This window comes from Callospermophilus lateralis, chromosome 7 (genome assembly GCF_048772815.1).
Source record: "Callospermophilus lateralis isolate mCalLat2 chromosome 7, mCalLat2.hap1, whole genome shotgun sequence".
NCBI lineage: Eukaryota > Metazoa > Chordata > Mammalia > Rodentia > Sciuridae > Callospermophilus > Callospermophilus lateralis.
The window spans coordinates 17,247,295-17,274,021 of NC_135311.1; the positions used below are offsets into that span (position 1 = coordinate 17,247,295).

Consider the following 26,727-nt stretch of genomic DNA (forward strand, 5'->3'; position numbering starts at 1 on the left):
CATTGGGACTTACTCTGATTTGTAGAGTCTGTGAACTTTGGAAAATGTGTAATGGCATTTATAACTTCTGTGGGCTGTGCCACACAGCTAGTTTAGTAAGAGTCCACTGTCATCCACCTGCTCATCTCTCCCTCACTGAGAACCTCAAAGCATCATGTCTTTGTGTATCATCAGCTGCATACCTGGCAAAACTTTTCTCCCCATATGTGGCTCATCTTTTAACTTTGTTAACAGTGTCTTTCACAGAGCAGAGGTAGATTCTAACAAAGTGCAACTTCTCGGCTCTTTTTCTCATGGAATATGCCTTGGTGATGTGTCTGAGAAGTCATGTGCAAACTCAAAGACTCCTAGGTTGAATATTTTTCTTCATCATCTTTAGGAGGCTTATTAAACATTTTATGTTTTATGTTTTAGGTTGAGATTTCTATTTAATTTTTGTGAAAAGTGTAAGGTCTGTGTCCAGTTTCATTTTTGAGGGATGTGAATGTCCACTTGTTACAGCACCAGTTGATAAAAAGTCTCCTTTCTCCTGTGGATGGTCTTAAATTCCTGATCTAGTAACTTTAAAATATCTGTTTGGTCTCTCTCCTAAAATAATGTTTACTCCAAAGTTTATTCCCAATATTTCTTTAAATTATACCTTAGGTGCCACAGTTGGTCAGGTGGGTGACATGAATGGAAGTAAATTCAAATTTCAGTAAGGTTCCCTGTTGCTGTGTAGGTGAGTTGTGGAAGGACAAGACTCTTTCAACAGTCCTGCAATTTATTCTTAGGTTTTAATCAGCCTGTGACTTGGGTTGTCTCCAATTGCAGCTTGGTCTTCCTGTTCAGCTGCTCTGAGTTGTGGAGATGTGCTCTTCCTCCCCATGCAGCACACCTTCTTCCTGTAGCTCTCCGCTTTGCTAGGTTCAGAGTCCTCCACAAACTCCTCATAGATGAACTGTAGAGTCCCAATAGATTTGCCCAGTTTACCTCCCTAGTGAGTAGACTGTGTACTTTTTTTCATTTAAAGAAAGTTAATTGGCCTTTAAGTGGCTCAAATTGCCAATAAATGAATCAGGTAGTGGCATCAGCCTAAGAAACTATATGCATCTTTGTCATTTGGCTTCACAGTTTCCTTAGTACCCAGGAGAGGAAAGGTCTCAAGACAAAACCACAGTGTTTGTGGTTAGGATTCCTGGTTTAATGGCTGCAGTGAACACACCTGGAGTCTGCTGGGCCTGCTGGCCAGTGTGACATTGGTCACTTTAATTCCATGCACGACATTGCTTGTGAGAAGTAAGAAACGAAAGATGTACATCATAAACCCCTAAGCAAAAATATTTGACATGACAAACTAGATGTAATATCTAAAGACACGAATTCCTAAAAAGCCTCTTTTTGATAACTTTATCAACTTTATCTATGCACCTGTTACCCCAAATGCCTGTACAACTTTGACATTATCAACATTAGCTCATATTTTAGCAGAAGTTTCCACATACTTATCCTTCCACTGGCCAGCTCTCTTTTTTGCCTTTTCTATAGAAATCTGCCTTTTTATCTTTCAAATTTGATCTGTTACCAACCAGTAGAAATGAAAGATTCTCATCTTTTTTTCCTCTTAAAATATCCTCCTTGAAGCCAGCGGTGGTTGCCAACAATTGCATTTCTGCAGTCGAGAAGGTCCGAGGAACCCCTCCCCCATATGGAAGCAGTTGTCTCCAATTGCAGCTTGATCTTCCTGTTCAGCTGCTCTGAGTTGTGGAGATGTGCTCTTCCTCCCCATCCAGCACACCTTCTTCCTGTAGCTCTCTGCTTTGCTAGGTTCAGAGTCCTCCACAAACTCCTCATAGATGAACTGTAGAGTCCCAATAGATTTGCCCACACCAGCACTGCTCTTCATGATGACTTTGTGTAAGGTTAAGAAATTCTGATATTTGCAGTGATGTGCAGCCACCTAGTGTTGTGGAGTTTTCACCACAGTATTCAGAATGATCTGCACAGCAAGCTGTGTGCCACCTAGTAGGTTCCAGAAGCCTCAGCTGGATTGGCTGTGGAGGAGGGTGCTCTGCCTTTGTTGTCTGGGAGGCTCCTTTTAAGGGGAGTCAGAAGGAGGAGGCTGCAGGGTAGCAGCAGAGTGTGGGCCAATGAAGGAGAAGGAAGGGGATCCAGGCTAGTCTCTGGGGGGATCCACCCTCTTCCTGGCAGCTTCCAGGCTATGTTATGTGCATGCCGTAACTAGAGATGCCACTGATCAAAATCTCCTCTACTGTTTTTACTTTTTCTATTTCAGTGTCTCAATTTCTCCTGATTGTTCTGTTTAAATCTAAGACTGTATTTCTTTCAGATTAATTCTTCTGTTATTATTTGAGCCCTGTTGCTGTGTAGGTGAGTTGTGGAAGGACAAGACTCTTTCAACAGTCCTGCAATTTATTCTTAGGTTTTAATCAGCCTGTGACTTGGGTTGTGACCTTCCCAACTACTCTTGTGTTTCTTGTACCTCTGCAATCTGGTTAGTCCTATGTACACCAACATGATTTGCAGTGGACCCCCGCTATGTGATTGGTACAATTGAAGTTCTTTCAGTGGAGTCCTCATGAGCTGCATCTAGAGGAGAACTTTATGTCCATAAAAAGGTCACACATTGATACTTATGGCTCCATGCTCCAAGGCTCCCATGTGTTTGTAATGAGTGATGTGGAACTAATCAATGCCTACTGGACATTTCTGAATTTGATTTCAGAGAATTGTGAAGATGGAAAAGAGCAGGAATCACAGGCTCCCTGATAACAATGAATAAATCCCTGATAACAATGAATATTAAGGGCCTAGGAAAGGATAGGTAAAATATGACAAGGGTCCCCCATGAGGAAACCAAGAGGTTCAAAGGGAAACAAAAACTGCTGGTATGACTACATTCCTCAACCAATGAAGAAGTCCATCTTTTAACAAGGTGCCCATTGTACTGGTTCTGGTTTGTATCCAGGTAGACGTAATCAATCTCACTAAAGTTCTTATTTTTAACTCACAGAATATACATATGGACCAATTGAGGATGAGACTAATATATAGGGTATTGATCAATTGAGGATGAGATGTATATCTATTTTCTTTATAGTTGTCCTTAGTTTGTTGGCAGGCCTTTCATAGCCATGAAATTGGATAATGGAGATTTATATCTCCATATATTGGATTGCATTAGATGTCTTGGACTTTACAATGTCTCTGAAGCATTAACTGTTGTATGTTAACACATATAGAAAAGTTTGAACTTGTGTTATGTTCTCTGTGTGCTGTGGGTCATGGTGGTAGCATACAAAGAGAGTTGAGACACCTACTCCCTCAGCTAATTGTCCAGCCAGTATAATGAACCTCTTCTCCTGCCTCATGTCACAAAGGCAGCTACACTCTGCCCTCAGGAGTACCCTTTTCTTTCTCTTTAAAGGGAGTACCCCGACCTTCTGTGACCACTGCCTTAGGCCTCTATCATCAACTCCTGGGACTCTTGCATCCAATCCTTCTTGTTTAATCATACTCTTTATCCCACCAAGCTGAGAAAAGAGGAACAGGAGGAAGAGGAAGAAGTAAAAGAACCCTTGCCAGACTCATTGAATGAGAGCCATAAAACTTCCTGCAGTCGGTGTGAACTGCCTGTTGTCCACCAGCCTCCCCAAAATAGTGCTGACCTGTTGGGTGAATGTGAAGTCACTTCTTCTCTGGTTGCAACTCGTGAGTACGCCATTAAAAAGAGAACTGAATTCCAATAGTCATATTTCTGGGTGTTCAGTGAGAAATTCAGGGTGGCGAACATAGGACTAACCAGAAAGGGGAGGTTGCAGAGATTATACCGAATTCACAGGCACTACTGACGCATGTATATAGCAGGGGTCTACATGAGTCCTGTCTTCTAAACTAGGCCAGCTGATCTTTCCTAAAAGTTTTTGCTAATTTTTTTTCTTGCGAATTTTTGATCCTGAACACTCAGTGTACTTCCAGTGTTAGTGACTGTTCAGATAGGTTACTACTCTTTACTATGTCTTTGGAGATACCATTTGCATGGACCCTCATGCATGTGCCTGAAATTATTCCTGAAGGCATGACTTGGATCCTGGACACCTGTGCCTCCTATTTCCTTCTTATGACAAAAGCTCTTTTCACTTGGACAATGTATAGATTCCATGTATAAGTTTATTCTCACCATCTAATCTCAAATCTATCAAGAAGCACCATCATATCTGATGGAGTTAGTTCTGAGTGTTGAAAAGTATTCTAGAAGCCAGTCTTCAAGTTATTCCTGATCACTGGGATAAAAAATAGTTTTAATTGGGAGAAGGTGCCATTATTATTTTATGGAATGGGACAATATGTCCATTTCTGAAGTCACAGCTGAAACTTCAGCAGAACCAATTGGCCTCTGGGACCAACTGTCAGAGAGCTGCAGCCTGGCGGAGAGGCTTCTCTGCAGACTCAACTATGGTGAGGTGGCACAGACCTTGATTACATTGAATTGCTCCAAAGTCCCTGGCTCAGAGGACACTCCACACCTTCACCAGTAACATTTCACCAGCTGTCTTGGATTCCACATGTCAATTGAGTCTATTACAATATGAGCACAGTAGTAGCTGGAGCACTAAGGAGAAATGTACGGTATTGGAGGTCACAGTATTTCTGCTGTTTTTGTGCTCCCTGGTGGTGCACAAACTCTGGAGCAAGAGGCAACATTTACCAGTGCTGCAGGACAGGAGTCAGAGAGCCTGGGCTAGGAATGACAGTCTCCCAAGTTCTTCCTGCGCATTGGCTTTTATTACCTGTAGGGATGTGGCTCACTTCCAGATTTTTTGCCTCATTATCTATAAAATAAACCAAATAGGATATTCCTTTTAGCTCTACTGAGTGAAAGATTATTCATAAACTCACTTTAAGAAGTAATATAATCCATAAGTTTTTGGTGATGGTTCAGTTAAAAGAGTAGAATCCAAAAACAATGAGTAGAATCAGGAGGTAGAAATTCAGCTCATACTCTAACAGATTCCAAAGAAAAATTGGCTCTAGTACATCATCAAAACTAATATGGAAATCAGTGCAAAAGTCACAATATGGAAAGGAATAAGAAATAGGGAATAGATTCTATTTGAAGATTGTGAGGGGACACAGAACCACCATGTCTGGGAATGAGTTTTGTAGAAAGAAGAGAGATGTAACTAGAGATATCTAGAAGAACCTGGCCAAGTATCTAACTCAGAGCATGTAATAATAATGATCCAAGCAACTAGTGACATTTTACATGAAGATTAGCACATTAACACAGACCACTCATTTCTTTGAAGTCACTGTATGGGATCATTCAGTACAATCCTGTATGTGCATCCTAAATTCATGCCACACATAATAGAATGTCCCCATTCTCAGGTGGCCACTGTATTGAAATATGTAAAATATAGCTATTTAACAACTTCTATATATTTCTGAATTTGTTTGAAGAATATAATGATGATGAGAATGATGAAGAAGAACAAGAGTCACTGGATTCCAGGTAACAATGAATGATCAGGGATAAAATAAGCAAAGGCAATCTAATGGGGTTTGAGTGTCCTGAAATATACACCAGGTCAAAATTAGCTGCAGATTCCATAATCAAAGGTGAAAAAGCTTCTGATTGCTGTGATGTTGTTCACTCACCCAAAGATGACATAGTCAGTTAGCCAGATAATTAGTTTTCTTTATGTTAATTTTGGAGTGGGTCTGTCCAAGGGGACCTAAGTAGTCTTGTGGATTTTTTTCCCATTAAGAAGTCACTTGTTCATTTGTAAGGACTAAAATAAGAATGAGATAAGTCAGTTCCTTATGTACTATTGCCCAAGATTATTGATTTATATATCAATAATCATATAGAAAAGAAACTTGTCATAATATTGATAGAAAAAGATATAAAAGTTACAAGGTCTCTAGCACTCTACAATGCTGAGGCTGATTCACTGGGTAGGTGAGTGTTGAATTTGGTTATGCCCAAGGTTGACCCTGCCTATGCTTCTCATTGCGTGCTCCCTCTTGTGACTGTACCGTAGAGGTGACCTTAAGTCTCCTTCCTCATCAGCTTGTGATCTGCCCAGTTCACTGGTACTCATGCCTATTTCTTTCTTTATTTCTCATCTCCGTTCTCATGGCATCCAAGCTATGGGCATCAGTGCAGCATGTTTTATTCTTGCTTTTTTGAAGAGAGGAGTCCATGTTCTTCTGACCATGAACAGATAGGATTCTATGATTCTAATCCATCTTGATTTCATCTGTTGTTTTTCCTGATCTCTCTAGTCTCAGCAGTGCACTGCAGGAGAAGAAAGAGAATAAAGTCCTGCCAGATGAACAGTATTATGTACCCTCTGGTTATCCTGATTCTTCTGACTCACAAGAAGGTCTCAGAAGTTCAGACTTCCCATTTGATGAGCCTAAAGTCAGCCCTGCTGGAAGCAGTGAGTATTCTAATCATAATGCACATGAATCCAACAGGTCTCCCAAGTAACCTCCAAATTCTCTGTAGTATAAGCTGATAGATGTGCCTGTAGGTCCAAAAGACCTATTTTGTTTTAGAGAAGATTCAGAGGACTGGAAATCCCCAGCTTTCCCTTCTTCCTACTATCTGCCTAGATCTTGTTGAGCCTGGTCCTCACTGTGCAGGCCATAGGTTTACAGGTAGGATGAAGTTAGGAGGGAGGGGATCATGAGATTCTCACAGTCACCACTACCGCCTGTCTGTCAGCCCGTCTTCCCAGCAGGGGTCTGTCAACATCTGTCTTCAAAGGGTTTTCTTATCTCTCCCACAGTGTTCTAGTGAATTGCATTTATTGACTCTACCCTCCACTCTTCTCTAGACAGCTACAGATGCTAACAAAACATTTGCCCAATTATTTGGAGGTCTTATGATTCCTGAGTCCTAACTCAGATTCTCTGTTTCCTCTAAGGTGTCTTTCCTCCAATTAAACAATCTAGTTCACTTTCCTCCATACATCACTGGGCTACACCAGTGGTTTTTCCCCATCTGGGTTCATGTTTCCAAATATGCATTTAGTCTCAAGAATTCTATTTTCATGTAAAATGTCAACAACCAGTGTAGTTGATGAAGCTCTTACCTAATATATGGACCATCAGAACGCTTGTCTTCATATATTCCAGAAATGTCTGCTTGTTGAGCAAGGACCTCATGGAATGGCAGCTTCCTGGAGAAAAACATCAGTTCTCCTATCTACCAATTCAAGATAGTGTTGAAATTTTCCTAAGAGAGAAACCTTTGGAATTCTGAAGATTTCTTTTCTCAGTAAATCAACTTGGAGGAAAAGCAAAACTCTGATGTCTTTAACTATACCTAAATTTATTATTGTGAAATTTGCCATGAGAAATTTTCCCCCCAGTCCTTTGTTTGGTACCATTTTGTAATGTGACCATGATGTTTCCTGATCCCAGTTTTGCATAGGTGCACTGACGTTACAGCAATTCACCAGGCTATAATGAAATCCATGTTTACTTGCATCCGCTGTGCACAATGACCAGTGAGTACCAAGCGAGTTCTCTCTCCACTGTAGACCAGTAAATCCTCCACAGACCCTTTCATGTATCTGGTAGTATCTTTTTGTAGGAGCTGAGACTCAGCAAGGTCACTAAACCTGCCCAAGAATCCCCAACTGGTGTGTGGTGGGAACATGGGCCCCATGTCTACCTACTCCAAAGTTAACGTGGGCCTACTGTTCTGAATCCTGACCTGTTGAAAACTAACAACATTTATGTCTTCCTTATTTTTTCAAAGAATTATTAAGAGATAATTTGAAACTTATGCATTAACTTTACTGCCAGATACAAAGAGGTCCTATGACCCATGATACAGATGTCAAAACACTAAAGTGTGAGTGCACTTTGTCTATGAGCAGAGCCAGCACCTTATCAAATGCTTTCAGGAGGAGATGCAGATTAGTGAGGGTCTCTATGGAAAATCAATCTTGTGCTGAAAGGGCTTTGACTCAACACTTGCATCCAGGCTTTCTGCTCTATCTCAGGTCCCAGTGAGGCCTTGAGTTTGACTGTCTTGGAGCCTTTTTAAAAATTGGGGGCTGTATCTCATAAAACCCCACTGGGAGGACTGAATCCAATAAGGAAGATTAGAAGTATGAAGACGTGTCTCAGAAGATGTGTATGATATGACAATTTCTTGCCAGAACATTGATAGAAAAGCCAGAATAGGATACACTTGCTGTTAATGATAAAAAGATCATCTTAGTTGAATGAGGATTGACCCCATGCATGTCCACCAACACTCACATGTAAATAGTATGTACAAACCACAGCTGCAACTGCAGCAGTCCTGCCACACAGTCTGCTCAATCCCATCCTCCCTGTGCACACACACACACACACAAAAAGCAGGAGAAACAGCATAAATATAACCCAAGCTCTCACGTGAACTTTTATTGACAGCATTCCCCTTGCTCAATTAGTACCATGTCAGTAGTTCGGGAGTTTGACACACATCGTCTGTGTCTCCCAGGAAAGCAGAGTGTCTGCTAAGGTTAGTCTTGTGAAATATTTGCAGGGAGGAAGAGCAACAAAAAGCAAGCAACAGAAAATGTGACACAACCCTCACCTTGGTTTAAAATATCTATGGCAGAACGCCTGAATAGCTTTGTTAGTCCTGCATGGGAGGCCACAGAGAGTGATTCCACAGGGAATAGATGTTACCCTTGAGACAAAGCTGCCTGCAAGACCTGTGGTCTGAGTAGGCCATATTTTATAGGGAATGTCCTTATGGGAGTACAAACTCCCCAGGATCTTGGTTGATTTGGACACTTTTATTAATAGACAGTGTATGATGGTGGGCCAGAAATTTGGCCAGAATTGAAGTCAACATTAATGATTGAGAAATCATAGAGAACTGAGATCCAGCTTCAAATATTTAAAGAAACTAGAGGAGAGGAGAACAGATTTGTTTTGTGGCATTATGGGTATATACAAGGAGAACATGTGAAGGAAGAATTCAGGACATCATGGGTTGGCCATATCCAAGGAAGTTTCCTGGCCTTGAGAGTTGTCAAATGATGGGATGGATGACTGGTTGTGAATAACTCGCTTCACAGGACATTTGAGAAGAAACTGCCTGATGTGCCAAGAGTCCTTAAAGAGATTCTTGTGTTAGTAGCCCCTTTCAATTCTTGAAACACTAAGATCCTTTTATCTGAGCTTGTCAACTTTTTGCAAGAGTAAGAATATTGGTTCCAGATGTTTACCTTTCAGACAAATAGGATTTATCTCAAAACCTTACTAAGCATCTTCAGTGATTGTTTTTCAGCTCTTTGTTGCTGGAACACAAATACCTGAAAAGGAGAACTTGGAGAGCAGCTAGGTTTATTTTAACTCATGGTTTCAGGGATTCAGACCATGGTGACACATGATCCAGCTCCATTGCTCTGGGTTTAAAGTGAGGCAGAATATCATGGCGGGAGGTCATGGTGGAAGAATGCTATTCACCTTATGGCAGCTGAAAGCAAAGAGAAAGAGGGAGAGGCCAAAGGGAATATGAACCCTCTGGAGCAACCACCCTCTGCTGTGACCACTTCTTCCAGCCTGCCCACTTGCCTACAATCCCACTTAGCCCATTCAAAATAGGATGGACTGTTTAGTTTGCAGCTCCCACAATCCAATCAGTTCTCCCTAATAAAAATGATTTGTATTTCCAGACAGAAAAGAATAGATGTCAGCACTTCTGCCAGCACTTCTACGTTAACATAGGAGATTTGGGGAAACACCTCAGATCCAAAAAATAGTTGTGACTGATGATTATTGATGTGTAAACTGAAACTTGAGGAAACCTGGAAGAATATCAGGCTGAGAGCATCACTTTGTAGACAAAACCTGGAGGCTGGAAGACATTTTTGTCTTTTCTGGAGTCAGAAAAGGGTCATTCTGATTCTAGGGGAGGATTTGAATAAAGAAGTGAAGGGAATTGAAAGGAAGTTAGCCAGCGGGAGCTAGTTATTGGGAATATAAAGGCAAGGTGAGGAGTTAGAATTATTTAGTGTACAGTTGAAAAGGTTATCATAAGGAGAATAACAACATGATAAGAAGAAGACTTTGAACGAGAATAGTAGTGGATCTGGGAAGGTGGAACATGGCTGTCAAGCCAGCTAATTGGTAGGCTGAGGCAGGAGGGTGGCCTGAGCAACTGAGCAAGTGAGTGAGAGCCCATATAAAAACAAAACAATAAAACAAAACTGGTGAGACAACTGATATTTTGGGGACCTGACAATTATTAAAGAAAGTGAGGAGAGTGGATAGATCTAGGTACCAGTGATGAGAATTGGATGTGCTGTCATTTCAGGAAGATGAAGATCAGGTTTATGGAAGATAGTTTAAGAAAAGTGAGAATGAGGAAGAAAAGAGAGGAAAGTGTCGGGCCCACAGCAATGTACAGTATGCCTTGCTGGACCAGTACCTTCCTGGGCCTGTGAGGATTGACATAAGGCTGCTGGAAGCCTTTGCTTAGCCCATGTTCTGAGGACATCTATTCTTTTCTGTCTGGAAATTCAAATCATTTTTATTAGGGAGAACTGAGAAGACCCTTCTAAACAGATGGTGATAATAGAAGGATTATGCACCTGTTAAATCTCTGAAGAACTATACACTGAGAATCTGTAGCACATCTTATCCCTTAGTTACAATAAGGGACAGGCCCCTCTGCTACCTTTCTTAGAGCAGGTAACACCCTCCAGGTGGCAACAGACTCTATGTGTGTATGTATGAGTGACCCATAGTCAACAGGGAATTCACAGGCTTTAAAATCATGAAAGGTCCCCTGAATAGGAATGTGTTATGCAGTTACTCAACTCCTCACTTCATGGTATCCCCAAACCTGGAGGTTCTATTTCTTTGATCCCTGTGAGTAGACACCTTGTTCTTTCCATGCTCTGGAGACTGAATAGCATGTTCTATCTAGGGATGTCAACTAAGGTTAACAATATAGAGATAATATTAATAGCTTGCTTCTTTAAACCCCTCTGTACTCAAGAGGATGACTTCAGAAAACATTTTTGTCTCAGCACTTGCCATCTAAGCATCAGACATATACATCAGATACCTGATGTCTGCCTTTTTGTCTGGGTCACCAGATGGTTTCACTGACATCAGAAATGGATGTTCTGAAGATGCTTGGAAAAGGAAGAACAGGGATTGGAACCCTCTTCCTCTTTCAGTTCCTTCCCAGGAGGCCTGTCCCCAAAGACCTTTGAGTGTAGAGGTGAGCCCCAAAATCCCAGATGTGCAAGCATCACATGCACACATGGAATCAAGAATCCAAAGTTGGACATGTCTGGGGATGCAACTGGGTCCACACTTTGACTAAAGTGAGAGCAAACAGGCTGAGCCCTTCCTATACCAACAACATCTTTTTGGCCAATACTGATTCTGCGAAACAATGGATACTCTTCCAAGGTAGGGAAGGAAAGGGGAAGAGGAAGCCCAAATCCAGTTAGAGGTTGTCAGGGTGTTGTGGGTGGAGGAGATAATGGGCCTCTCCAGTTCTTTCAGGGTGGACTGACATCTGAGATTCTCTGATATGATAAGGTGAGCAGGATTGGGTTTAACATCAGGCCTGCTCTCAGGTCCTGGACTGTCCTTGGCCAGGTGTTTACATCTCGATTCCCTTATCTCAGAGAACTGATAAATAATATCTACATTTATACATTTGTGGAATCATGAATTAAAATAATTTTCATAGTGACAATTCAATAAATAAAATTGTCCACTAAAAGCATTGACTATGTAATATCAAGTCCTTAGGTCTTTCTGGCAATATAATTTCCTAATCTCTAGGAAATTTTTCATCTAATACAGAGTGATTTTTCAGTAACAGTATAAATCCTGGGCCCAAAACTCTATGTTCTGACATATCCAGCTCATTTTTCTCCTTTCCCCCTCTCTTTGAAATAAAGTTCAACCTTCACATAGAAAGTGCACAAATTGGTCTCCATGATGATTCTGCACTGAGTCCATCCTCTCTATCCATCTGTCTCCATGGCCATGTCCTCAGTGTCCTTCTCACAAGGGTCCACTTTGCTCAGATGTGAAGATTGAGCTTTCAGCTCCTCGAGCCCACTTCACCTGGCTCATGTTCATCTTACTCTCTGTCACTCTCAATATCACCTCCTGGAGCCTCTGTGTTTACCTAAGGTGGTGCCCTCATCTGAGAGATGAGACCCTCTTTGCAGGAGGAGGCAAGGGTCACGCCAGATAAGGAGCACCTGCCTTGCACAAGGACAGCTCCCTTGAAAGTGCTCCGTAACCTCAGGGTGCGTTGTTCCTGACACACACATGATAACATACAGTGGTGAACACCTTTTCTTGCCACTGGCCTTCTACTTCTCCATGGTTTCCCACAATCTCTGTCAAGATTCAGCCTATGGCTGAGTTTTTGCTCTCCTGCACAACTTCCACAGAAGCCAAGAGCATGAAACCAGCTCCAGTCAAGATTTTGTGAAAAGGATAGTTTGAGCCCTCTGTTTAGTTCCATACCCTCACACTGGTTTATTGCTGCTGTCTAATAGGGCATCTGCTTTTCATGACATCTCTCACATTTCTAAAGGTTTTCTCTTTCTAAGTGACCATAATAATAATTGTATAATGACTCTCCTTTATTCCTATATTATACTTGTTCAGACAAACATGAGTACCTACATGATGTCTACACGGTGGGTAACATATACAATGGTTATGTATGAGATATATCATTCTTATGCAACTTTTTTGAAATTTATAGGTTTACTCTTCATTAATAGTGGTCTCCTCCTACTTTGATTTTGCTTGATTATTTACTTTCTCCTTTCTTCCCATAGTGCAAACTATACCAAGTATGATTTCCTTATCTTTGCCTTATAAACCCATTTTTTTAAAAAAAATATATTTATTTTTTGGTTGTAGTTGGACACAATGCCTTTATTTTATTTATTTATATGTGGTGCTGAGGATCAAACCCAGGACCTAGCATGTGCTAGTAGAGTGCTCTACTGCTGAGCCACAACCCCAGTCCCTAAACCTATTGTTTTTTAAACAATCCTATTTTACTTGAATATTTCTATAAAATGGGAGAATCTTTGCTTCCTGGCAAGCTTGATCATCACTGGATATGTAAAAACAACAATAAAAATAGAAATATCCAAGTCTTTCTAGACTTTAACCCATTTCTGGACTTCCTTGTCTAAGACAGCTTCTTTGATTTAATGAACATCTTGTGTGGAAGAGTTTATTACAGTAACATCATAGATAATAGATCCTGTTTCTATGGTTTTCCTTTCAGAAGAAGAACCCTCCCAAGCTGGAGTGTGATGCTCTTGAAGGCTCAACTGCTAACAAAACATGGGTTTCGAGTGCCTGGCTTCATTGATGCCACAACTGTGCTGAGACACATGATTCTACAAAGAAAGCATTGGTTTAGCATGTGGAAAATAGCATGCTGATTCTCTGGCCTTCAGCCTTCTGGTATAGCAGTGATTATATCTGTGGATCTGGGAGTCACTCACTCCTTCTAATGCTGTGACTTTTCTTCATTTTTTTTCTAAGAGCTGATGGAGCTTCTTTCTGTCTGGTTTTACCTCTATCTTCCTTGAGTTGCTGCCCTGCCATGCCCTTTAATATGCATCTCTTGTTTGCACTTGGGGTCTCTGCTTTATGTCCTTTAGCACCCAGAGGGAAGCTCAGTCAGATTAGGGTCCGATACCTCTGAGGAGCATCTTCTAAATACGTGCTGCCCTCCCTGAAATCACACACTTCCTGGGCTTTTTGATCTTCTTTTCCAGCTTCCTTGACTCCACTGCCTCTTTCTTCTGGGAGCATGGCACTGCTCAAGTCACTGGCACAAGGGTCCTTCTCTTGGGCCTGCCTTGAGAAACAAGACTGAGTCAACCTGGACTGTTCTCTTGGAAATGCAAATGGAAAGTGTTAAAACTGATGAGAAAGACCCTTGATTACAAACACTAAATTACAAACTGGGCTGTAGGTGGGAGAAGCATGCTTGCCTGAGGCACAATTTGTCTTTAGTGTTTTCCAGGACTCAGTGTCTAAAGATCATGGGCTCATTTAAGCTGACATCAACTAGAGGACATTAGATGGCATTATAAAATGGATATCAGTTTAGTAACAGACCCCAGAGTGGTGCTTCAAACAGCTCAGATCCTGAGCTCCTTGGGCTCTGCGTTCTCCCTTTTTATTCCTGTTTCCACCTCTGCGTGTCCGGTTAAGAGTTGAAAATGCAACTTTATTGAATCTTGAAGTCTTAGAATATCAGACTTTGTTATTGGCAAAAGTAAGTTTGGGGACCGGCTCAAAACCCAATATTATTGTCAAGAACACAGGACATTTGTTTCCTCAAACCTGTCCAAATGATAAAAGAGGGATTTATGTGCAATTTTCAGCTAGAAGAGATCCACCTATAGTGCCAAGAGTGAAAGAGCCAACCATGTAAGTGATGGAGAGGTGAAAGGACTTGATAGGAGCTGGGGGCCATTCACTATATCTAAATGATGCCACCATGCAACAGGTATCTTAAGATGTTCCTTAAGATGAATATGAGAGCACACCTGGGATTCTCAAGTGGTCTGGGATATAATTTGAGCATCAGCATTTTCAAAAGCTCTCAGATAATTTTAGCAATGAGAAGAGCATGGGGTATACAATGATCTCAGATCACCAACATGGAAATCCTCCACACATGTGGTTTACTGCCTAGAAAAGGCCGAGCGTCCATCAACCATTGAGAAAAGGTCAATTTGCCTCTCATGAAGACTTGTTTTATATCTCAGAAAAAAATTTCAAAGGAAAACACGCAGATTCATGGCTTAAACCTGTATCCTCTCTGTTGAAGCACCCATGTGCAACTTGTTTCAAATACAAAATAATAGTTACATTAAAACTCAGTGCACAAAAAATAATACCTCCTGCCATTACAAATTATCAAAACGAGTATTTTTTTAAACAAAAACTACAATTACATCCTACCACATGACCTAACAACCTTTTAATGGGATCAGCACCACAACTGGGAGTTTTACATTAAGCCCATTGTTTTCATTAGGTAAAAATCCCCCAATAAAATGGTAAATCACAATGGAAATGCAGAAAATGATGGTTATTAGACTTTAGACTAATCAAGAAATCTTTCCCAAAGTAGAACTTGGGGAAGGAAAAAGATGAAGGGAGGAGAGTACAGTAATACACAATGCCATCCTTTAACTTCAGAGAGGTGCTGAACTGTCCAGACAGAATGTCCTCAAAATAATTCACCTTCCGACAAGGCGCAGAATCACCTATGGGGAACTAGAGAAAAAGATTTGGGCTATGGATAAGCCCACTGCTCTCCCTTGGACCATGGCACTTCGACTCCTTTTTCTCTTCACTCCTGATCTGCTTTGGAAGAACTGTTTCCCATGGGTGATTCTGTCTAGCCAAAGTGACCCAACAGTCCATAGTGCCTGTGGAGGCCTTCAGATTGCAGCCTTCCTCTCCCCCAATATTTATGGAAAGGACCTGAGGCCTGGGTTTTGGATCCAGGCTTCTTAAGACAGGTCATGTAGCTTAAAGCTCACCCCCAACCCCTGTGGCATCACTTTTTTCCCAGTAAAATGTGGTAGTGGCCTTGGATGTTGTCTATGGTCCCTGCTGGCTTGCCTTCTAGAATTGTCCCTCCTACCCACCCATTGCCATTAGAACCTTGGTCACAGATTTCTAAGAGCATGAACTTCTTCCTCCTGCACCAGTCTATTCTGAACCTGCAATAGTGGTACTAAGAGCCTCCTTCCCTGGTAGGTGGGAAAAGCCCTCAGCTGGGTCAGAGAGGAACAGGAGGAAGGTGTTTGGTATCAGTGCTGATGGGTGGGGCAGTGCAGGTGCCCAATATCCTGTAGCCCATGCTAAAGTGCACGTTCACATTTCCACCAGCCAGCTGCTGGCCCAGCCCTTTAGCTTATCTTTCCAGAGGAGCTTAGGGGACCGCTGACTGTTACTGCCACTGAGCCATACCTCTTGAGTAACTGTCAGCTGGCCTGACCAAAGCTCTCATTTGATTTCTCTTTCCCTCAGAGGCTAAGTTCTGCTGCAACTAAGAAAAGATATTGCCTATTTGAACAAAACTGCACTGACAAATGTAGTTTTCCACACGATAAAAAAAGAGAGCAAACCAAGTTAAAGGCCACAGTGAACACTGGAGGGATCATTTATGAACAATGGATTTCTCAGATGTATACAGCTTTTTTTCCTCCAAATGTCCAGTTTTACAGTTATTCCACTCCCTTAGCCATTAACTGTGACAAGAATTCCAAAGCCTAGATCTTCATATTCTGTTGACCAGTCTTAATTCTTGTTGTCTCCAATCTCAACCTGCATAAAACTAAAGACATGAGAAACTGGAAGGAGACCACAATTCTAGATGGACACTCTGCCTCCAGATAGGCACAGACATGAGTGTTTTTGCTGAATGTTTAGCCTGAATTCAAGCACAAAATTATCAGACAACTGTAAAATGTAAACCACTGAAAAAAGACAGCTGACATATCTTCAGTCAATGTCACTAGGAAAAATAACCAGAAATAAAAAGAAAAGGCATTTAGAGTTAAAAAAAATCTTTTAAAACATACACACATATACACATATATACATCTACCTAGGGTATATTTATGTGTATGTATATACTTGTGTGTGTGTGTGTGTGTGTGTGTGTGTATATATATATATATACATACATTTATGTGTGTGTATATTTAATGCACATATTGGAGAAAAGTTGAAAGCACTTCCTCTAAGAGCTGTAACAAAATATACACACATATTTTACATATATATGCATATATACACATATATATATATGTATATATACATATATATATAAATATGTACTCTTGAAAAGGCCTCTTCATCTTTTTGTTCTCACAGTTTTTGGTGACTTTGACTTGTTTATAGAAGATAGATCAGTTATTATTTTGCCCTATGCCTACATCCTACAGTGATATATGACAATATCCTTAGGATTAAATTCAGCCTGAACTTTTAGCTGAGAACACTGAGCAGTTAATGCTGTGTGCGTCCCATCACATCCAACCTGCAGGCAGAATATGCTGTGTCCTGTGTGCCCATCACTTGATGCTAGAACTGGTCATTTCGTGATGGAAGCATCCACTGGGTCAGTTTGTGGAGCAGATACACTGTTTCTCATTGTAAAGCAGTTTGGAGACTGGTACTTGAATAATGTACAAATATTTTGTTCACCAATGATCTTTCTCTAAAAATTTTATCATTTATGATCCTTACTTGTGTTAATTATTATATTCCTATTTGAAACCTGGAAATATTCTAATTCAGTTCTTCCTATATTATTCCCTTAACTAGCCTTGTGTTGTTAAAAAATGTGCAGTTATTTCTCTGAAGTTCAATTTTCTTCCACAGTTAATGTTAACCCGAATAATTAAAATGTTTTTATCACTATGAACTCATGGACTTGTTAATTTCAATGTTATAATCTTTTAATACTGTGATTAGTTTTGTGGTTAAGGATATAAACATACTTATTTTCCTATTTATATTCTGACCTTTCCCATATCATTTAGGTTGTATTTACCATTATAGTGGATTGTATTTATTAGAGTTTTTTTCTCCATGCTTGTGTATGTATTCTTTGGTATTTAGGAAGAGTCATATAGCTCATGTTTCACATTACCTTAAGAACATTTTGACTTCTTTTGTCTCCTCTACTTGAAAAATGTCTTAATATTTGTTTTATATATTTTACATCATATCATTCAATTTCAGCTGTAATGGCCAGTATAACATTATTCATTTATTTCATGTCTATTTACAGAACCTGTTTCTTGTATTGTTATTCCAACCTGATCATCTATATCCCAGTTACATTTATTTCTCCCACCTTATCTCCACATTGGTTTTGCTTTAGATAAAAACTGAATATGTTAATGCTCACCAGGTATTTAAAATTGAGTGGCTTCATTCATCACTTTTTCCCTGGAATTTGTTCTTAACATATTCTCATGATGGGATCGTGATACTCTGAGTTTGGCATAGTTCTCCTTGTCTATGGCCTTGATATATGAATATGTCAGAGTATATTTAGTATTTGTTGAAAATGATTTTTCTTTAGTATTTGGAAAATACTGTCTTGGTTTTGGAGATGGGAATGTTACATGTTTGAATTCTGAGTTTCTACTTTTTTCTTCTGGGATCTGAAATCTCCATGAGCTGCAATGAAGCATGCTATAAAATTCAATATCCCAACATGATTATTAAAAAAAAAACCAGTTAAGTATTGTGGGAATATACCTCAACAGAACACAGGCTATATGTGACAAACCCATTGTCAAAATCATGCTACTGAATTGGAAGAAAGTTGAAAGCACTTCCTCTAAGAGCTGTAAGAAAACAAGGATGTCCACTTTCACCACTCTTGTCCTCTGTAGTCCTGGGAAACAGAACAATAGGCCAAAGAAAGGAATAGGAGACATCCAAATAGGAAAAGAGGAAGTCAAATGATGTCTTTTGGTGGATCATATATTATATGTAAAATAAAACCTGAAGACATCAGCAAGTAGCTCTTGAACCTGATAAACACACCGGATAAAGTTGCAGAATGCATAATTAACATAAAAAACCAGCATTCTTTTATACACCAATAACAGACTGACTGAAAAAGATACTTTAAAAAATATCCTATTTGCAATATCTCCAAAGAGTGCTTGGGAATAAATTTTACCAAGAAGATTGAAGATCTCTAATAATTAAAATTATCAAACTCTTATGAAAGAAAGTATAAAGAACATGTTTGCGCGTGCGCTCGCATACACACACACACACACACACACACACACACACGTTTAAAAGATATCCCATGGCATGGATTGGAATCACTGATATTGTATAATATCAATGCAGATTCAATCAACTATCTAGCAACAAATAATGGACATTGATCACAAAACTAGAAAACATAATCACAAAATTTATAGGGACCCCCCAAAATCCAGAATTGCCTTAAGAACCCTTAGGAGGTGTTGAAAGGGACAAAGCAGGAAGCATTAAAGTATGTGATTCCAAAATAGACTACAAAGTCGTAATAATAGAGACAGCATGGTACTACCACAAAATCAGACACACATGCCTATTAAAAACTGAGAATTCAGTTGAGAATTAAATTTTTATGTGGAATTAAAAATTGAGATATCAATTTATCTTTTAGCCACTTGAATTTTTGAAGATTCCAAGAACATACCTTGGAGAAATTACAGTGTTCTTTATAAACGGTGCTGGGAAATAAACATATACATACACAAAAGAATTAATCTCTATACCTCTCACCACATTAAATAAATCAACTAAAATCTCAGGATGTAGCTGAATGGTAGAGTTCTTACCCAATATATGTGCAGGCCTGGGTTCTATTCCCAGCACTAAAAAAGAAATCAACTAAAACTGTACCACAAAGTAAAAGGGAAGAATGCAGAGTTTGAAATGACTGAAAGAACACAAAAGGGAAACAGTTCAGGACACTGGGACACTTTTGGAAAAACCCCCAAAGCACAGACAACAAAAGCAAAAACAGACCAATGATATTATATTAAATTAAAAAGCTTCTGCACAGCAGAGGAAAGAACAGAGTAAACATTCTACAGATGTAGAGACAATGTTTCAGACTATTCATTTATCTATTTAGAATATATTAAGAATTCAAAAATCTCAACAGAAAATAAATACTCTGATTTAAAATGGGTAAAAAAAAATCTGATATTTCTAAAAAAAAAAAAAAAGATATACTATTCTTTTTGGTGACTAACGGTCACCAACTATATGCCAAAATGCTCAGCATTACTAATATCAGGGAAATGGAAATCAAAATTACAATGAAGTACAGTTTATTCAGTTACAGCGGGGCCCACAAAAATCCAGAATTTGAGCTGGGTGTGGTGGCGCATGCCTGTAATCTCAGGGGCTTGGGAGGCTGAGGCAGGAGGATCGCGAGTTCAAAGCCAGCCTCTGCAAAAGCAAGGTGCTAAGCAGCTCAGTGAGACCTTGTCTCTGAATAAAATACAAAATAGGGCTGGGGATGTGGGTTGATGGTCGAGTGCCCCTGAGTTCAATCCTCTGAGTTTAATCCCTAGTATCAAAAAACAAACGAACAAACAACAACAACAACAAACCCAGAATTTGTGCTCTAGTAGAAAGAACATGATATTGGAAAAAAAAAACAGTGCTGGTGAGGATGTAGATAAAAAACAACTTTATACAGTGTTATGGGAATATAAATCAGTACAGTCATTATGGAGAATAATATGGAATATTTTTAAAACCTGAAAATAGCACTATCATATAATCCATTCATCTCAGTATTTTGTATATATCAAAGGAAATGAAATCATTATATTAAAGTGATATTAGCACACCCATATTTATTGTGGAAGTAGAAGTCAAAATATGCAATCCACTTATGTGCCCATCTATCAATGAATGGATTCTGAAAAATGTGGTGTACACATACAAGATAATATTATTCAGCCATAAAAGAGTGAAATAGTGTCAGTTTCAGCAACATTCATGGAAATAGGAGGGTATTTCATGAAATAAGATCAAAAAGACAAATACTGGTTATTCTCACACATGTGTAAGTTAAAAAAAAACGGATCATCTAGACGAAGAGAGCAGATATTAATCATAGCAGCTAGGACGGTTGGAGGGGATAGAGAGTGGGCAATGAGCATCAGAACACAGTAGGAGGAGGGGAAGTGGTCTCATGTTACCTAACACGTTACAGAGACTATCCCTTACAGTAAGGACTTATATATTTGAAAACAGCTAGAGAAGTGTTGCAGGTGTCCAACACAGAAATGCTCATACATCCTTTATATTTCTTTCATGTCTCATTTATTTGATGTTCTATCTTAATGAATGCTCTATGTGTATTTGAAAAGAGGTGCATAGTCCTTAGTGGCACTACCTATTTCTCTGTGGTTGTCAATTTAGATTGATTGATTTGCTCCAGTGGATGGTTAACTTACCGTCTGATCACTCTGGACTTGTGCAGACTTGGTTTATGCTCCATTAGGGGGAAACCTTGGAAATCCCACAGTATTTCCTAAGGCCTTTTAATTTGGCAGAATTCAGCCAAAAAATCCATCTCCCCCGTGGGATACATCATAGTTTGGTTCTAAGCTCTAGGAGGGCTAGTCTAGAATAGGTCTTATTCTAAGACCTGGCCCAAATATGAGTATCAGGATCGATCCTGTGGAACAGGGGTTTGCATGCTCTAGAATTAACAAACCAACCAGCCAAAGGGTCTTTGAATCATGCTATGGGGTTCACTAAAAGACAGATTCATGGGAGTTTAGGGATTTATTATTGTCTTTTGTATAAAACAAGTTAATATGCAAAAATGAAATAGACTGTGGAGAAAGAAACATCTGAGTTTCATCAGGAAAATAGCTTCTACGTCCTCATGATTCATCTTGGGTGTTCTATTGGAAGGGAAAGGTATTCCTCATGGGATAGTACAGAGCCTGGGATCATGCCCGCAAGTCCTGTATTTAGAGCATAGCAGCTGGGGTTGCTGGCCAGCTAAGCTTCTTGAACCTGTCAATGGTGCATTTCAATGGCTACCACAGATGTCCTGATTTGAGCATCTCTCAGAGACACAAACCTTTTCCCATCACCATGGCAAATACCCCTGAGTCCCTACAGGGAAGACCTGGAAGAAGATTTACAGCATATACCTCTGACAGCGATGCAGGGCTCATTCTTCCTCAAAGGAACCCAACCTCCTCTCAGACAAGGAGCTCCAGCTCTAGGAACTGAATAAGAGGTCACAAGTTCCTACTGTGGTGACTCAATCAGGTTTCTGTTCTCAGAACCGGAGTCTTTCTCATGATTACATAAATCAGTCTCTTAGTGGGCTTCCCATCTATTTGATTCCTAGGGATCCCACAATGATTAATCACCATCATATATCCTTGCCTCTCAAGGTAATTACTCTCATTGTGTATAAATGGTTAAGTGCCACCACGTGTCTTCTCCTCCTTCAGGGAAGGCAAGTCCATAGGAGCATGTCTCATTATTACCTCCAGCCTCCAGAGGGCAGGTACCACAGGACCTTTGCATGAATGCCACTGTTCCCCTCACTAGTGCATTTCTTAATGCCACAGGGAAGAAAATGTCCTGGACCTTCCTAGGTGGGAGCCAGCCAAAGAAACTAGAGAAATAGTGCTAAGGGGAGCCACTGAGAACTGGGACTGTAGAACAGGGGCCACTGAAGTAATGGGAGCAAGTAGCTACTGCTGGATACTCTGTGCTGGACAAGGAAGGAGATGGAAGAAGTACCAACCTCACCCTTCTCTCACCTTCCAGGCTTCACCAGGCATCCCCTTTTCACCAAACCTAGCCAGAGGTGAGTAAGCAAGGAATCCAAGGGGGTGCAATCTAGAGAGAGTGAGCCAGGAGTGGCACAAACCAGGGCAGAGATGAGTGGAGAGTGGAGGTAGAGGAGGTGGGGGAGATTTTTGAGGAGGGAGAGAGAGGAGATTACCAGCTAATGACATCAGCTTACACTAATACCATACTAGACAGGCATTGTTCTACTCACTTTGCATGCACTAAATGGATTTTTATCCTCAAAGAAACACCTTGGGGTAGAACTATCACTATCCCTGCCTTACTGGGAAGAAACTCAGGTTAAACTCTCCCAAACTCTGTGCTCATGTTCAGAAAAGTTCTGCATAAAGCACTAAACTAGGAGTCACAACACTAGATTTGCAACCATTATTTCAACAGAAATAATATAAAGGGACAGCTTAGATGCCCATGGCCTTGTAATTTGCCCTAAAGTTTCAGGTGGCAGCTGTGTTCAAGTGTGTGCTAAATTCTGAGAATGAAAGAAAGAGAACAGAATAGATATCCAAAGAGTGCAACAGACCGTGTGGCCCCAGAGTCCGTGGCTGTGTCAGGCACAAATATTTCCACGAGATGCCTCGTCAGTCTTTCAAATCACTCACTTGAATTTGAGCTTTCTGGGGTGTATTTCTCCTTCATTATAACAAAAGTCTTAACAGCCTGCAAGGAACTGAGAGTACAGTAGTCAGATCCCTGCTTTGGTTTCACCATCTCCCTGGTAAGATGAGGTGGAGGTTCTGGGTCTCTTCCAAATTCTCCTGGCTCTATAATGCTGGTTTCTTTTCACAGACTTCACTTTTGGAAGCACATATTCCTAAGTAATCATTTTGACAACCTTTGTCTACTGTGTCCAGGCATTCCTAGGGCTATTTCAGATAAAAGCCTCCCAGGTGGCCTGTACTCACAAACTACTCTAAGGCCATCTGTTTCCTGAATAAACATTTGCTCATTTGGTATATACATAAAGGGAGGAGGACAGACAGATAGCGAACATGCGTAGCATGAAATATGCCATCTTAAAAAGGACATGAAGGCAAGACTTTGGAAGAGTGCTGTAAGATTTATTAATTTTAAGCCTAACCCAGTGAAGGATGTCCATAAAATGCTTATCTAAATAATGTTTCAGAAATTGTTGAATGAGGGACTATGCCATTCAAAGACTGTATTCCCAACTATTAAATCTTACCAAGACCTGAGTTTCTCTGGATAAATTATTTTGTTTGACCATTCTTATCTTCAAGGGCTACCCAGAGAATTTACTTATTTGCCCCCTGGGCACAGATATCATGATTCATCAGTGAGGCCCTTTTCTACCTCTGACCCTATGCCTTGATCACTTGCATACCCTGTGTGGTCGGACATCAGCTCATCCTAGTCCCAGGTTTCCTTACACAATTAGCCTCCTTTCTGAAGCCCAAGGTTATGAGGGTGGGGAGTTGCCCCTTGAATTCATCAGCTGTATCTACAATTTAGGAAAAAAAATAACCCAATTATGTAGAACCCCCCCCTTTTATACATGGTGAGATTGTACAATGGTATAAACATTTGGGGGGTAAGTAAAAAGCCTGGCAGATTCTTATTCAACTAATCTACTACCTACCTTATGTCTCAGGAATCCCAAGATATTTATCCAAGAGAAATTAAAACATAGTCCACAAAACAATTTACACAACAATGTTCATAGCAGCCTCATTCATAATGGCAAAACTGGCAATACTCAAGTATCTGTCAATATAAAAACAGAATAATAAGCTTTGCTTTGGTATATTTATTCAAGGGGATAGTAAAATGAAGCAGACTTCTGATGTACACAGCAATATTTTTATTTGTTTTGGATAAATTTCAAAAAATATTTTATTGTGTAGAAAGAGCCATAAATGAAGTGTACACACTCTTGATTCCCACTGATACAAGTTCCGAAAACACAAATTTAAGTCAGTGGAAAAACATCAGAATAGAAGCTGTTATATATAGGATAGGAGTTGCCTGGAAAGGGGCATTAGGAATTTTTAGGGTGATGGAAATGGTTGATATCTTCAAAAGGATCAGTTTACATGTATTTATGCATTTGTCAATTCTCAGCTAATTATAATGATTTGTTCATTTCATTGTGTGTAAATTTTACCTCCAAAAAAAAAGCCTAAATATAAAAATTTAGCAAAAAACAGAAATACTTATAGGAAAGTATAGTGATGTCTGTAATTTACTTGGAAATGCAACAAAATCTAAGATGGATTGATGGATGAATTGGGAGATGGTTAGAGGTATAGACTGTGATAAAGCAAGGGCAATAAATGTTAATGATAGAATCTGGGTGATGGGCGTATAGGTGAAAGAATCCCAAATTTGTGAAAGTCTTTCAGTTTTGCTTTATGTCGGAAAATGTTTGTAATGGAAACCCCACAAGGAGGAAAATTGCCATCAACATCACCTGTTAGCCACATCAAGAGCTGACCATATTCATTAGAACAACAATCTATCCAGAATAAAAACCATCCTTTGTGATCAGTTTGAAACAAACCTGCTAAAGCTGGTCAAGGAGTAACCAACTCTATTGCTAGAGAGACCCCCACTGGGCTTGGTCTTTGTACATAATAATGCATCTGGGGAGCACCATCAGTTGCTGCTCCTCTTCTGAGTGCTACTTTCACATAAAATTGCTCTGGCCCAAATAGCCCACTACCTGATAAGGTGGCTTCCAACTGGAAGACTTGGATTCACCTGTATGACCCAGGTTGACCACTGTTGGATCAACCATTTCTCCAAATATCTGGATGTCTCTATAGGGAGAAAGCCCCAAGGAGCATTGCATTCAAGGTAGCTAGTTTATAAGCACATGGATCCTCAAAACAATCCCCTAGTATATTCAGTAAACATATATTAAGCTTTTACTACATTCCAGGCAGTGTCTAAGGTGCTGTAAAAAAAGCAATGAGCTTCTACTGTCACCCAGCTCAAAATGTCAGCATTTTTGCAGCCCATAGTTGATCCTTACTGCTACATGCTCACATGATAATTTTATAGGCTTTCACTTTCTGGCTCTGGGGTTCTTCCAGGATGGCTTCCCAATGTTAGCTAGGGATAAGATTACTGAAACAGCTGATGGGTACTCTGGTATTCATCAGCAAAAGTTCATACTCTTGAAACTTCATGTAGCAGACCAAGTTCATTGCTGTCATGTGAAACCATGTACCACAAACCCTACCTTTCAGTACACAGGGCTGAATGATATAAAACCTAATTCCCTACCACTTTGTCGAATACCTGCAAGAAACTTGGCTTGCTCCTTCCCTTCCTATCAGGACCAGGGCTTCAAGTCTCCCTCAGTCAAAAAGCATGGAGTCAACTAATTTGTTGATGTTTTAAAAATTTTTAACCAATGATTGATGTATATAAAAAAAATTATATAAATCCATCCTTTAAGATAAACTGCCAATATTCACTTCCACCTTTTAGAAGAAAACTTAATCATTATTTATGCAAGATTAGACATCTTTTGAGAGCATTGAAGGATATGAATAACTTTCAGACTTGAAAGTAAATGATAATTTCTTTCCTATTTTTCTTGAAGAGATTAGAAAGCAGAATAAACAATACTTTCATAGGAACTTTGGGGGAAGGGTTTGTTTATAAATTAAGGGAGGCTAAAGGTAGTGGAGGCTTGCCATTCACCACAGTCTTGGTTTAGTCACATCTGAACAAACTCTGTGTATGGAAATGTACTTCATGTTCCACTTAGAGCAAATGCTTTGGATAGACCACTGGGAGTGCATGATATTCTATGCTTCCTTCCCAACTTGTATGAGTCACATGAACAACTGGGGCACTTTGGAAAGTGTCTGTTTTTAAAAATCTGACATTTGTTAAGCTCTGACTAAGTCCCAAGCACTGTGCTAATCATGTTTCATTCACTGTCTCATTCAATAGTCACAATTTCCCCATGAAAGGTGTACAATTAATATCTGATTTTATTAGATAAAAAAAAATAGTGGACCCTTGAAGGTTCAGTATCTACTTCAAAATGCCCCAACTAACAAGTGGCAGCACCCAGTGAAAATCTGACTGTTGCCAGAGTCCAGACACCAAACACCATGCTCCTCTGCTTCCTTCCAACCTAGTATCTGAGTAGGAGATGACTTTAGAAATCATCCACTCAAATACGCTTCTTTTGAAGATGAGGAAACTGAGGCCCAGAGAGGAATATTGATTTTCCCACATAGGAACTATCTTCTTGAGAAGGGCTGGGACATTTTCTTTAAAAAGGTCTCCCCCCTCCTCAAGTTT

General features: G+C 39.9%; 1 pseudogene; it reads right to left on the reverse strand.

Annotated features, from left to right (window-relative positions):
- Nucleotides 1-1,402: 1,402 nt before the first annotated feature.
- On the reverse strand, nt 1,403-25,201 carry LOC143404079 (ras-related protein Ral-A pseudogene; annotated as a pseudogene).
- Nucleotides 25,202-26,727: the final 1,526 nt, after the last annotated feature.